Source organism: Oncorhynchus tshawytscha, linkage group LG06 (assembly GCF_018296145.1).
Source record: "Oncorhynchus tshawytscha isolate Ot180627B linkage group LG06, Otsh_v2.0, whole genome shotgun sequence".
NCBI lineage: Eukaryota > Metazoa > Chordata > Actinopteri > Salmoniformes > Salmonidae > Oncorhynchus > Oncorhynchus tshawytscha.
Window position 1 is genome coordinate 1,082,755 of NC_056434.1, and position 15,765 is coordinate 1,098,519.

The window sequence follows — 15,765 nt, forward strand, 5'->3', positions numbered from 1 at the left end:
CTACCACCACCAGTGCTGCTACTACTGCCACCACCACCACCACCAGTGCTGCTACTACTACCACCACCACCACCACCAGTGCTGCTACTACTACCACCACCACCACCACCAGTGCTGCTACTACTACCACCACCACCACCACCAGTGCTGCTACTACTACCACCACCACCAGTGCTGCTACTACTACCACCACCACCACCACCACCAGTGCTGCTACTACTACCACCACCACCACCACCAGTGCTGCTACTACTACCACCACCACCACCAGTGCTGCTACTACTACCACCACCACCACCACCAGTGCTGCTACTACTACCACCACCACCACCAGTGCTGCTACTACTACCACCACCAGTGCTGCTACTACTACCACCACCACCACCACCACCACCAGTGATGCTACTACTACCACCACCACCACCAGTGCTGCTACTACTACCACCACCACCACCAGTGCTGCTACTACTACCACCACCACCACCAGTGCTGCTACTACTACTACCACCACCACCAGTGCTGCTACTACTACCACCACCACCAGTGCTGCTACTACTACCACCACCACCAGTGCTGCTACTACTACCACCACCACCAGTGCTGCTACTACTACCACCACCACCAGTGCTGCTACTACTACCACCACCACCAGTGCTGCTACTACTACCACCACCACCACCACCAGTGCTGCTACTACTACCACCACCACCACCACCAGTGCTGCTACTACTACCACCACCACCACCACCACCAGTGCTGCTACTACTACCACCACCACCACCACCACCAGTGCTGCTACTACTACCACCACCACCACCACCACCAGTGCTGCTACTACTACCACCACCACCACCACCAGTGCTGCTACTACTACCACCACCACCACCACCAGTGCTGCTACTACTACCACCACCACCACCAGTGCTGCTACTACTACCACCACCACCACCAGTGCTGCTACTACTACCACCACCACCACCAGTGCTGCTACTACTACCACCACCACCACCAGTGCTGCTACTACTACCACCACCACCACCAGTGCTGCTACTACCACCACCACCACCACCAGTGCTGCTACTACCACCACCACCACCACCAGTGCTGCTACTACTACCACCACCACCACCACCAGTGCTGCTACTACTACCACCACCACCACCACCAGTGCTGCTACTACCACCACCACCACCACCACCACCACCAGTGCTGCTACTACCACCACCACCAGTGCTGCTACTACCACCACCACCACCACCAGTGCTGCTACTACTACCACCACCACCACCACCAGTGCTGCTACTACTACCACCACCACCACCACCAGTGCTGCTACTACTACCACCACCACCAGTGCTGCTACTGCTACACCACCACCACCAGTGCTGCTACTACTACCACCACCACCACCACCAGTGCTGCTACTACTGCTGCTGCCACCACCACCACCACCAGTGCTGCTACTACTACCACCACCACCACCACCAGTGCTGCTACTACTACCACCACCACCACCACCAGTGCTGCTACTACTACCACCACCACCACCACCAGTGCTGCTACTACTACCACCACCACCAGTGCTGCTACTACCACCACCACCACCACCACCAGTGCTGCTACTACTACCACCACCACCACCACCAGTGCTGCTACTACTACCACCACCACCACCAGTGCTGCTACTACTACCACCACCACCACCACCAGTGCTGCTACTACTACCACCACCACCACCACCACCACCAGTGCTGCTACTACTACCACCACCACCACCACCAGTGCTGCTACTACTACCACCACCACCACCACCAGTGCTGCTACTACTACCACCACCACCACCAGTGCTGCTACTACTACTGCCACCAGTGCTGCTACTACTACTGCTACCACCAGTGCTGCTACTACTACCACCACCACCACCACCACCACCAGTGCTACCACCACCACCAGTGCTGCTACTACTACACCACCAGTGCTGCTACTACTACCACCACCAGTGCTGCTACTACTACCACCACCACCGCTACTACTACCACCACCACCGCTACTACTACTACCACCACCACCACCACCACCAGTGCTGCTACTACTACCACCACCACCACCAGTGCTGCTACTACTGCCACCACCACCACCAGTGCTGCTACTACTACCACCACCACCACCAGTGCTGCTACTACTACCACCACCACCAGTGCTGCTACTACTACCACCACCACCAGTGCTGCTACTACTACCACCACCACCACCAGTGCTGCTACTACTACCACCACCACCACCAGTGCTGCTACTACTACCACCACCACCAGTGCTGCTACTACTACCACCACCACCACCACCAGTGCTGCTACTACTACCACCACCACCACCAGTGCTGCTACTACTACCACCACCACCACCACCAGTGCTGCTACTACTACTACCACCACCAGTGCTGCTACTACCACCACCACCACCAGTGCTGCTACTACTACCACCACCACCACCACCAGTGCTGCTACTACTACCACCACCACCACCAGTGCTGCTACTACTACCACCACCACCACCACCAGTGCTGCTACTACTACCACCACCACCACCACCACCACCACCACCACCAGTGCTGCTACTACTACCACCACCACCACCACCACCACCAGTGCTGCTACTACTACCACCACCACCACCACCACCAGTGCTGCTACTACTACCACCACCACCACCACCACCACCAGTGCTGCTACTACCACCACCACCAGTGCTGCTACTACTACCACCACCACCACCACCAGTGCTGCTACTACTACCACCACCACCAGTGCTGCTACTACCACCACCACCACCAGTGCTGCTACTACTACCACCACCACCACCACCAGTGCTGCTACTACCACCACCACCACCACCACCACCAGTGCTGCTACTACTACCACCACCACCACCACCAGTGCTGCTACTACTACCACCACCACCAGTGCTGCTACTACTACCACCACCACCACCACCACCAGTGCTGCTACTACTACCACCACCACCACCACCACCAGTGCTGCTACTACTACCACCACCACCACCACCAGTGCTGCTACTACTACCACCACCACCACCACCAGTGCTGCTACTACCACCACCACCACCACCACCAGTGCTGCTACTACCACCACCACCACCACCACCAGTGCTGCTACTACTACCACCACCACCACCACCAGTGCTGCTACTACTACCACCACCACCACCACCACCACCAGTGCTGCTACTACTACCACCACCACCACCACCAGTGCTGCTACTACTACCACCACCACCACCAGTGCTGCTACTACTACCACCACCACCACCAGTGCTGCTACCACCACCACCACCAGTGCTGCTACTGCTACCTACCACCACCACCACCAGTGCTGCTACTACTACCACCACCACCACCAGTGCTGCTACTACTACCACCACCACCACCAGTGCTGCTACTACTACCACCACCACCACCAGTGCTGCTACTACTACCACCACCACCACCAGTGCTGCTACTACTACCACCACCACCACCAGTGCTGCTACTACTACCACCACCACCACCAGTGCTGCTACTACTACCACCACCACTGCTGCTACTACCACCACCACCACCAGTGCTGCTACTACCACCACCACCACCAGTGCTGCTACTACTACCACCACCACCCACCAGTGCTGCTACTACTACCACCACCACCAGTGCTGCTACTACTACCACCACCACCACCACCAGTGCTGCTACTACTACCACCACCACCACCAGTGCTGCTACTACTACTACCACCACCAGTGCTGCTACTACTACCACCACCACCAGTGCTGCTACTACTACCACCACCAGTGCTGCTACTACTACCACCACCACCACCACCAGTGCTGCTACTACTACCACCACCACCACCACCAGTGCTGCTACTACTACCACCACCACCACCAGTGCTGCTACTACTACCACCACCACCACCAGTGCTGCTACCACCACCACCACCAGTGCTGCTACTGCTACCACCACCACCACCAGTGCTGCTACTACTACCACCACCACCACCAGTGCTGCTACTACTACCACCACCACCACCAGTGCTGCTGCTACTACCACCACCACCACCAGTGCTGCTACTACTACCACCACCACCACCAGTGCTGCTACTACCACCACCACCACCACCAGTGCTACTACTACCACCACCACCACCAGTGCTGCTACTACTACCACCACCACCACCAGTGCTGCTACTACTACCACCACCACCACCAGTGCTGCTACTACCACCACCACCAGTGCTGCTACTACTACCACCACCAGTGCAGTGCTACTACCACCACCACCAGTGCTGCTACTACTACCACCACCACCACCGCTGCTACTACTACCACCACCACCACCACCACCACCAGTGCTGCTACTACTACCACCACCACCACCAGTGCTGCTACTACTACCACCACCACCACCACCAGTGCTGCTACTACTACCACCACCACCACCACCAGTGCTGCTACTACTACCACCACCACCACCAGTGCTGCTACTACTACCACCACCACCACCAGTGCTGCTACTACTACCACCACCACCACCAGTGCTGCTACTACTACCACCACCACCACCACCAGTGCTGCTACTACTACCACCACCACCACCACCAGTGCTACTACTACCACCACCACCACCACCAGTGCTGCTACTACTACCACCACCACCACCAGTGCTGCTACTACTACCACCACCACCACCACCACCAGTGCTGCTACTACTACCACCACCACCACCACCACCAGTGCTGCTACTACTACCACCACCACCACCACCACCAGTGCTGCTACTACTACCACCACCACCACCACCACCAGTGCTGCTACTACTACCACCACCACCAGTGCTGCTACTACTACCACCACCACCAGTGCTGCTACTACTACCACCACCACCAGTGCTGCTACTACTACCACCACCACCACCACCAGTGCTGCTACTACTACCACCACCACCACCACCAGTGCTGCTACTACTACCACCACCACCACCACCAGTGCTGCTACTACTACCACCACCACCACCACCAGTGCTGCTACTACTACCACCACCACCACCAGTGCTGCTACTACTACCACCACCACCACCAGTGCTGCTACTACTACCACCACCAGTGCTGCTACTACTACCACCACCAGTGCTGCTACTACTACCACCACCAGTGTGCTGCTACTACTACCACCACCAGTGCTGCTACTACTACCACCCACAGTGCTGCTACTACTACCACCACCAGTGCTGCTACTACTACCACCACCAGTGCTGCTACTACTACCACCACCAGTGCTGCTACTACCACCACCACCACCAGTGCTGCTGCTACTACCACCACCAGTGCTGCTACTACTACCACCACCAGTGCTGCTACTACTACCACCACCAGTGCTGCTACTACTACCACCAGTGCTGCTACTACCACCACCACCAGTGCTGCTACTACTACCACCAGTGCTGCTACCACCACCACCAGTGCTGCTACTACTACCACCACCACCACCAGTGCTGCTACTGCCACCAGTGTGCTGCTACTACTACCACCACCACCACCAGTGCTGCTACTACCACCACCAGTGCTGCTACTACTACCACCACCACCACCAGTGCTGCTACTACTACCACCAGTGCTGCTACTACCACCACCACCAGTGCTGCTACTACTACCACCACCACCACCAGTGCTGCTACTACTACCACCACCAGTGCTGCTACTACTACCACCACCACCACCACCAGTGCTGCTGCTGCTACTACCACCACCACCACCAGTTAACAGCTGCTGCTGCCACCACCACCACCACCACCAGTGCTGCTGCTTTGCTGCTACTACCACCACCACCACCACCAGTGCTGCTGCTGCTACTACCACCACCACCACCACCAGTGCTGCTGCTGCTACTACCACCACCACCACCAGTGCTGCTGCTGCTACTACTACCACCACCACCACCACCACCAGTGCTGCTGCTGCTACTACTACCACCACCACCACCAGTGCTGCTGCTGCTACTACTACCACCACCACCACCACCAGTGCTGCTGCTACTACCACCACCACCACCACCAGTGCTGCTGCTGCTACTACCACCACCACCACCACCAGTGCTGCTGCTGCTACTACTACCACCACCACCACCACCACGTGCTGCTGCTGCTACTACCACCACCACCACCACCAGTGCTGCTGCTGCTACTACTACCACCACCACCAGTGCTGCTGCTGCTACTACTACCACCACCAGTGCTGCTGCTGCTACCACCACCACCACCACCAGTGCTGCTGCTGCTACCACCACCACCACCACCAGTGCTGCTGCTGCTACTGCTACCACCACCACCACCAGTGCTGCTGCTGCTACCACCACCACCACCAGTGCTGCTACCACCACCACCACCAGTGCTGCTGCTGCTACTACTACCACCACCACCACCAGTGCTGCTGCTGCTACTACTACCACCACCACCACCAGTGCTGCTGCTGCTACTACTACCACCACCACCACCAGTGCTGCTGCTGCTACTACTACCACCACCACCAGTGCTGCTGCTGCTGCTACTACTACCACCACCACCAGTGCTGCTGCTACTACTACTACTACTGCTGCTACTACCACCAGTGCTACTACTACTACTACCACCACCACCAGTGCTACTACTACCACCAGTGCTACGACTACTACCACCACCACCAGTGCTACTACTACTACCAGTGCCAGTGCTACTACTACTGCCACCAGTGCTGCTGCTACTACTACCACCACTACTACTACCACCACCAGTGCTACTACTACTACTACTACTACTACCACCACCACCACCAGTGCTACTACTACTACCACCACCACCAGTGCTACTACTACTACCACCACCACCAGTGCTACTACTACTACCACCAGTGCTACTACTACTACCACCAGTGCTACTACTACTACTACCACCACCAGTGCTACTACTACTACCAGTGCTACTACTGCCACCACCAGTGCTACTACTACTACTACTACCACCAGTGCTACTACTACTACTACCACCAGTGCTACTACTACTACTACCACCAGTGCTACTACTACTACTACCACCAGTGCTACTACTACTACTACCACCACTACTACCACCACCACCAGTGCTACTACTACTACCACCACTACTACCACCACCACCAGTGCTGCTACTACTACCACCACCACCACCACCAGTGCTACTACTACTACTACTACCACCACCACCACCACCAGTGCTACTACTACTACCACCACCACCAGTGCTACTACTACTACCACCACCACCAGTGCTACTACTACTACCACCACCACCAGTGCTACTACTACTACTACCACCACCAGTGCTACTACTACTACCACCACCACCAGTGCTACTACTACTACCACCACCACAAGTGCTACTACTACTACCACCACCACCAGTGCTACTACTACTACCACCACCAGTGCTACTACTACTACCACCACCACCAGTGCTACTACTACTACTACCACCACCACCAGTGCTACTACTACTACCACCAGTGCTACCAGTGCTACTACTACTACCACCAGTGCTACCAGTGCTACTACTACTACTACCACCAGTGCTACCAGTGCTACCAGTGCTGCTACTACTACTACCACCAGTGCTGCTACTACTACTACTACCACCAGTGCTGCTACTACTACTACCACCAGTGCTACTACTACCACCAGTGCTACTACCACTACTACCACCAGTGCTGCTACTACTACTCGCACTCTTCATATTTTACAGAAGTCAGGTGTCGTTCCATAAGGATCAATTGAACATTTAAGGGCCATTTGCCATATCAATATCCTCAAGCACTAGCTTGAAAATGGCGCCGGAGGAGATGGCCGCCGTTTTACGGTCTCCTAACCAATTGTGCTATTATGCGTTTTTATTTCGCGTTATTTGTAACTTATTTTGTACATAATGTTTCTGCAACCGTATCTTATGGAAGAAAAGAGCTTCTAGATATCAGGACAGTGATCACTCACCTCGGATTAGACAAAAGATTTTTTCAACAACAGCAAGCAGGACTCACACGATATTCTCCAAACACCGCACAGGGCAGACATCCCAATTATTCGCAAAAGGAAGCGACGCAGAGGACGAAGAGCCGGATGCCTCGTCCGGACCCGCAGAAGACAACTAGGAAAGCTGCCGTTACTGTCAATATTACTCGCCAACGTGCAATCATTGGACAATAAATTAGACTAGGTACGATCACGAATATCCTTCCAACGGGACATCAAAAACTGTAATATCCTATGCTTCACGGAATCGTGGCTGAATGACGACATGGATATTCAGCTAGCGGGATACACGATGCACCGGTAGGACAGAACAGCACACTCCGGTAAAATGAGGGGGGTCTGTGCGTATTTGTAAACAACAGCTGGTGCACGACATCTAAGGAAGTCTCTAGATTTGCCCACCTGAAGTAGAGTATATTGTGATAAATTGCAGGCCACACTACTTGCCAAGAGAGTTCTCAGCTATACTTTTCGTGGCTGTTTATTTACCACCACAAACAGATGCCGGCACTAAGACCGCACTCAGTCAGCTGTATAAGGAAATAAGCAAACAGGAAACCACTCACCCAGAGGCGGCGCTCCTAGTGGCCAGAGACTTTAATGCAGGGAAACTTAAATCAGTTCTACCAAATCTCTATCAACATGTTAAATGTGCAACCAGAGGGAAAATAATTCTAGATCAGCTGTACTCCACACAGAGATGATTACAAAGCTCTCCCTCACCCTCCATTTGGTAAATCCGACCACAACTCTATCCTCCCGATTCCTGCTTATAAGCAAAAACTAAAGCAGGAAGCACCAGTGAGTCTGTCTACAAAAAAAATGGTCAGATGAAGCAGATGCTAAACTACAGGACTGTTTTGCTATCACAGACTGGAACATGTTCCAGGATTCTTCCGATGGCATTGAAGAGTACACCACATCAGTCACTGGCTTCATCAATAAGTGCATCGAGGACGTTGTCCCCACAGTGACTGTACATACATACCACAACCAGAAGCCATGGATTACAGGCAACATTCGCACTGAGCTAAAGGGTAGAGCTGCTGCTTTCAAGGTGCGGGACTCTAACCCGGAAGCTTACAAGAAATCCCGCTATGCCCTGTGACGAACCATCAAACAGGCAAAGTGTCAATACAGGGCTAAGATTGAATCATACTACACTGGGTCCGACGCTTGTCAGATGTGGCAGGGCTTGCAAACTATTAGACTATAAAGGGAAGCACAGCCGCGAGCTGCCCAGTAACACGAGCCTACCAGACGAGCAAAATCACTTCTATGCTCGGCTTGGAGGCAAGCAACACTGAGGCATGCATGAGAGCATCAGCTGTTCTGGACGACTGTGTGATCACGCTCTCCGTAGCCGACGTGAGTAAGACCAAAAACAGGTCAACATTCACAAGGCTGCGGGGCCAGGTGGATTACCAGGACGTGTGCTGACCAACTGGCAGGTGTCTTCACTGACATTTTCAACATGTCTCTGATTGAATCGGTCATACCAACATGTTTCAAGCAGACCACCATAGTCCCTGTGCCCAAAAACACAAAGGCAACCTGCCTAAATGACTACAGACCCGTGGCACTCAGGTCCGTAGCCATGAAGTGCTTTGAAAGGCTGGTAATGGCTCACATCAACACCATTATCCCAGAAACCCTAAACCCACTTCAATTTGTATACTGCCCAAACAGATCCACAGATGATGCAATCTCTATTGCAACCCACACTGCCCTTTCCCACCTGGACAAAAGGAACACCTATGGGAGAATGCTATTCATTGACTACAGCTCAGCGTTCAACACCGTAGTGCCCTCAAAGCTCATCACTAAGCTAAGGACCCTGGGACTAAACACCTTCCTCTGCAACTGGATCCTGGACTTCCTGTCGGGCCGCCACCATGTGGTCAGGGTAGGTAGCAACACATCCGCCACGCTGATCCTCAACACTGGAGCTCCCAGGCGTACGTGTGCAGTCCTTCCTGTACTCCCTGTTCACCCACAACTGCATGGCCAGGCATGACTCCAAACCATCATTAAGTTTGCCGATGACACAGTGGTAGGCCTGATCACCGACGAGACAGCCTATAGGTAGGAAGTTAGAGACATGGTCGGGTTGTGCCAGAATAACAACCTGTCCCTCAACGTAACCAAGACTAAGGAGATGATTGTGGACTACAGGAAAAGGAGCACCGAGCACGTTCCCATTCTCATTGACTGGGCTGTAGTGGAGCAGGTTGAGAGCTTCAAATTCCTTGGTGTCCACATCACCAACAAACTAGAATGGTCCAAACACACCAAGACAGTCGTGAAGAGGGCACGACAACACCTTTTCCCCCTCAGGAAACTGAAAAGATTTGGCATGGGTCCTGAGATCCTCAAAAAGTTCTACAGCTGCAACATCGAAAGCATCCTGACCGGTTGAATCACTGCCTGGTATGGCAACTGCTCGACCTCCGACCGCAAGGCACTATAGAGGATAGTGCATACGGCCCAGTACATCACTGGGGCTAAGCTTCCTACCATCCAGGACCTATATACCAGGCGGTGTCAGAGGAAAGCCCTGAAAATTGTCAAAGACCCCAGCCACCCCAGTTATAGACTGTTCTCTCTACTACCGCATATCAAGCAGTACCAAGTGCCAAGTCTAGGACAAAAAGGCTTCTCAACAGTTTTTACCCCCAAGCCATAAGACTCCAGAACAGGTAATCAAATGGCTTCCTGGACTATTTGCATTGTGTGCCCCCCCAACCCCTCTTACGCTGCTGCTACTCTCTGTTTATCATATATGCATAGTCACGTTAACTATACGTTCATGTACATACTTCCTAAATGGCCCGACCAACCAGTGCTCCTGCACATTGACTAACTGGGCTATCTGCATTGTGTCCCACCACCCGCCTACCCCTCCTTTTACACTACTGCTACTCTGTTCATCATATATGCATAGTCACTTTAACCATATCTACATGTACATACTACCTCAATCAGCATGACTAACAGGTGTCTGTATATATCCTTGCTACTCTTTTATCAAATGTCTTTTTACTGTTTTATTTCTTTACTCACACACACTTTTCTCCACACTATTGGTTAGAGCCTGTAAGTAAGCATTTCACTGTAAGGTCTACTACACCTGTTGTATTCAGCATTTCACTGTAAGGTCTACTACACCTGTTGTATTCAGCATTTCACTGTAAGGTCTACTACACCTGTTGTATTCAGCATTTCACTGTAAGGTCTACTACACCTGTTGTATTCAGCATTTCACTGTAAGGTCTACTACACCTGTTGTATTCAGCATTTCACTGTAAGGTCTACTACACCTGTTGTATTCAGCATTTCACTGTAAGGTCTGCTACACCTGTTGTATTCAGCATTTCACTGTAAGGTCTACTACACCTGTTGTATTCAGCATTTCACTGTAAGGTCTACTACACCTGTTGTATTCAGCATTTCACTGTGAGGTCTACCTACACCTGTTGTATTCAGCATTTCACTGTGAGGTCTACCTACACCTGTTGTATTCAGCATTTCACTGTGAGGTCTACTACACCTGTTATATTCAGCATTTCACTGTGAGGTCCACTACACCTGTTGTATTCAGCATTTCACTGTAAGGTCTACTACACCTGTTGTATTCAGCATTTCACTGTAAGGTCTACTACACCTGTTGTATTCAGCATTTCACTGTGAGGTCTACTACACCTGTTGTATTCAGCATTTCACTGTAAGGTCTACTACACCTGTTGTATTCAGCATTTCACTGCTACTACACCTGTTGTATTCAGCATTTCACTGTGAGGTCTACTACACCTGTTGTATTCAGCATTTCACTGTAAGGTCTACTACACCTGTTGTATTCAGCATTTCACTGTGAGGTCTACTACACCTGTTGTATTCAGCATTTCACTGTAAGGTCTACTACACCTGTTGTATTCAGCATTTCACTGTAAGGTCTACTACACCTGTTGTATTCAGCATTTCACTGTGAGGTCTACTACACCTGTTGTATTCAGCATTTCACTGTAAGGTCTACTACACCTGTTGTATTCAGCATTTCACTGTGAGGTCTACTACACCTGTTGTATTCAGCATTTCACTGTAAGGTCTACCACACCTGTTGTATTCAGCATTTCACTGTGAGGTCTACTACACCTGTTGTATTCAGCATTTCACTGTAAGGTCTACTACACCTGTTGTATTCAGCATTTCACTGTGAGGTCTACTACACCTGTTGTATTCAGCATTTCACTGTGAGGTCTACTACACCTGTTGTATTTGGCATTTCACTGTGAGGTCTACTACACCTGTTGTATTTGGCGCACGTGACAAATACACTTTGATTTGATAATTCCACAGTAAAAATGTCTGATGCTGTTGTAAGATAAGACACACAGAAGTGTTTGGGCAGACCCACTCCAGTTTGTATCCTGCTCCAACAGCTCCACAGATGTAGAGGGAGGTGTTCAGTGTACAAGTTCGGCAAACAGAGATTAATTATTACATTAAGAGCATAAACGTTATGTTACACATTCAGTATACTTATTAGGCTACATTATTGGAAAATGATTACATTATACATGCTAAAGTTTACATTATTAGCTACTATTACATGTAGTGATGGGGAGGAAATGGATAGTTACACATCGGATATTTAGTTGATGATATGCCGTATTGCTTTGACAATCACAATATTATTTTTACTCTACATTTCCAATGTTGAACTACCCTAATTAAACAAGTATTTACGCTGCAGTTGAACAGTGTGGGCGACCGGCAGTTCCAACGTCATGTGTTTTTTATTTATTAAAAACTACTGGTTTCTTCATCACCCGAAGGATTATTATGTGGGTGCTAAATCTTATAGCTTAATTTGTATTTTTATATCTAAAAACGTGAAATTGTATGTCCTATTGGAACTCCCAGTCCGCTCACTCTAGTCGCTGCTCAACTCCGTCCTAAATCGTTGAATTAGATAGAACTACCCCCAACCTCTGTCACTCAATAACATAGTAATGAAAATAAAACCATGCATATTGCCTCGTGGTGGCGTTTCCTCTGTGGGTCATATGTGCAACAATAGTCCACCATTACAAAACACACATGTAGACTGGGACAAGATCCTGACGGCCTTGGCGCCAAACTCCAGCCTCGCTGCATGCTGGGGAATTACAGCGCTGTGGCGTCTGAAATCAAACAACTCCACCATTCGGTCTGTTTGCTATGATAAAAATATCACTTCATTTAGTGGTCGAAGACATTTTTCCCAAGGACTAAAATTAATTGAGACGTGAACGGGTTTCAGTATGGGTGTGACCGAGCACCACATTCGTCATTTTAGCGACATACGAGGCTGAAGTCCTTGTGTGAGAGGAAGGCAGCAGGCCCCACAGTCCGGCTGGTAGACTACATACTGGGCATGCCTTGCCACACTGAGACACAACACAAGCAGATTGTTCAGCGACCTTACCTTGGGATCCGCGGTAAATTATGCAGCTTATTGCGATACGTGAATGCTTTCGCCAAATTCCTCACATATAAACACGGCACTCTTAGTAAAACTATTTGTTTTGTTCCTGTATTATTTCTTCTTTCCACACTGAATATTTCCCAGGGCTAGCTGCAATCTCTCCTCACCAACACACAACAGCCCTATTGAATACCAACAAAGATCTGTAGAAGAGAACCAAGATAGACCACAGCCCGTCGTTTCAAACGGGAACGAATGAGTCATAGTGGGCAGAGCCAAGCCCGAGCTAGCGAGATCCTATTGGCGCGTTCTAACTAACATTTGCATATTCCATTAGGGAACGCCTACTGTGTGGAGTGCGCGTGTGTAATAATTCGCCTTTGCACTCCTAAACAATGCATTTTTCCCCCGTAACTTTGACAAAGACTAAAGTCTACAAAAAGTAGTCCACTTTGTTCGTGACATATTTTAGTTTTGGAAACAGAAAACTATATTGAGATCAAATGTGTAATCGGTGAGAAAATTTAGCAGAATATCGGCCAAAATCCATCTCGTTCCATCTTCTCCCACTGCCGGCCACTAGGCTTCCTCGCTTCACGGTTATCCATCCAGTGAAATATGTCTCATTGTTCTATCTGTGGTACCACCCTATCCAAGTATGGGTAGCTGCATCCAAATATGGCGACCAGAGAATGGAGAGTGGGTTTGTCGAAAGTTGTGGCTGCGTTGTATCCGCCTGCCGACATGAAGCTCCTCTTACCGAATACCACCAAGGATCTGTAGAAGAGAACCAAGATAGACCACAGGCCGTCGTTTCAAATGGGAACTAATGAGTCATAGTGGGCAGAGCCAAGCACGATGTAGCAAGATCCCATTGGTGCGTTCTAAGCCAATATTTGCATATTTCAGTTAGGGAACGCCTACACTGATGTGCATTCAATTCGCCTTTGCACACCTAAACAACGCATTTTTTGCGTTGACCAAAGGGTAAAGTCAACAGAAAATGTAGTCCACTGTTCGTAACATATTATAGTTTTGTGATCAGAAAACTGTATTGAGATCAAATGTTTAATCGATGAGAATATTAGCAGAATATCGGCCCAAATTTATCTTGTCCCATATTTGGTAGTGAGTGGACAACACCAAGCGGATGCTTCACATTTCTACATCCGGTAAAATATCTATCTAATTGTTCTGTCTGTGGTATCACTAACGTGTCGCTAGAGGTAGCTAACTTGGCAATTTTTTTATCTCACGCGATTTTATTTCAAGTAGGATAGCAGCCTACACAAGAAATAACTAATATTGATAACCATCTAGATGTTAGCTTGAAACGTACAATCTACTACTCAATGGGGAGGGCATGAACGGCAACACTTTCTCTACTGTTTGACAAGTACTACTGTCCGGCAACGGCGTGGGAAGTAGCAACCAAGTAGCCAATATCAGGGTGGCAGTCACAGTAAGCACAGGCATACAACGCATGAAGCAACAGTAAATAACAATCGTCAGATATATAAATGCAACATGTAAAGTGTTGGTCCCATGTTTCATTAGCTGAAATAAAAGATCCCAGACATGTTTTATAAGTACAAAAAGTTTATGATCATTCCTCCTCTGCCAAAATAATCCATCCACCTGACAGGTGTGGCATATCAAGAAGCTGATTAAACAGCATGATCATTACAGAGGTGCAGCTTGTGCTGGGGGCAATAAAAGGCCACTAAATGTGCAGTTTAGTCCCACAACACAATGCCACAGATGTCTCAAGTTTTGAGGGAGGGTGCAATTGGCATGCTGACTGCAGGAATGTCCACCAGAGATGTTGCCAGATCATTTTATGTTAATTTCTCTACCATACGCTGTCTCCAATGTAGTTTTAGAGAATTTGGCAGTAGGTCCAACCGGCCTCACAACCGCAGGCCACGTGTATGGCGTTGTTTAGGAGAGCGTTTTTTCCTGATGTCAATGTTGTGAACAGAGTGGTGGGGTTATGGAATGGGCAGGCATAAGCTACAAACACATTTGCATTTTATCGATGGCAATTTGAATGCACAAAAATAGTGACATCCTGAGGCGCATTGTGAGGCCCATTTTTTAAGGTACCTGTGACCAACAAATGCATATCTGTATTCCCAGCTGTGTAAAATTACATAGATTAGGGCCTAATTTATTTATTTCAACTGACTTGAGTTTTAAATGAACTGTAACTACGT

The 15,765-nt window shown here is 50.1% G+C and overlaps 1 protein-coding gene across 1 annotated transcript in view; it reads right to left on the reverse strand.

Moving 5' to 3' along the window:
* LOC112252005 (protein Jade-3) overlaps positions 1 to 14,282 on the reverse strand; it is a 51,418-nt gene extending 37,136 nt beyond the window's left edge. Inside the window, exon 1 of the mRNA XM_042322792.1 lies at positions 13,550 to 14,282. The gene's annotated coding sequence lies outside the window, so the exon portion shown is untranslated. The remainder of the gene's footprint in view (positions 1 to 13,549) is intronic.
* Between the last annotated feature and the right edge of the window lie 1,483 nt (positions 14,283 to 15,765).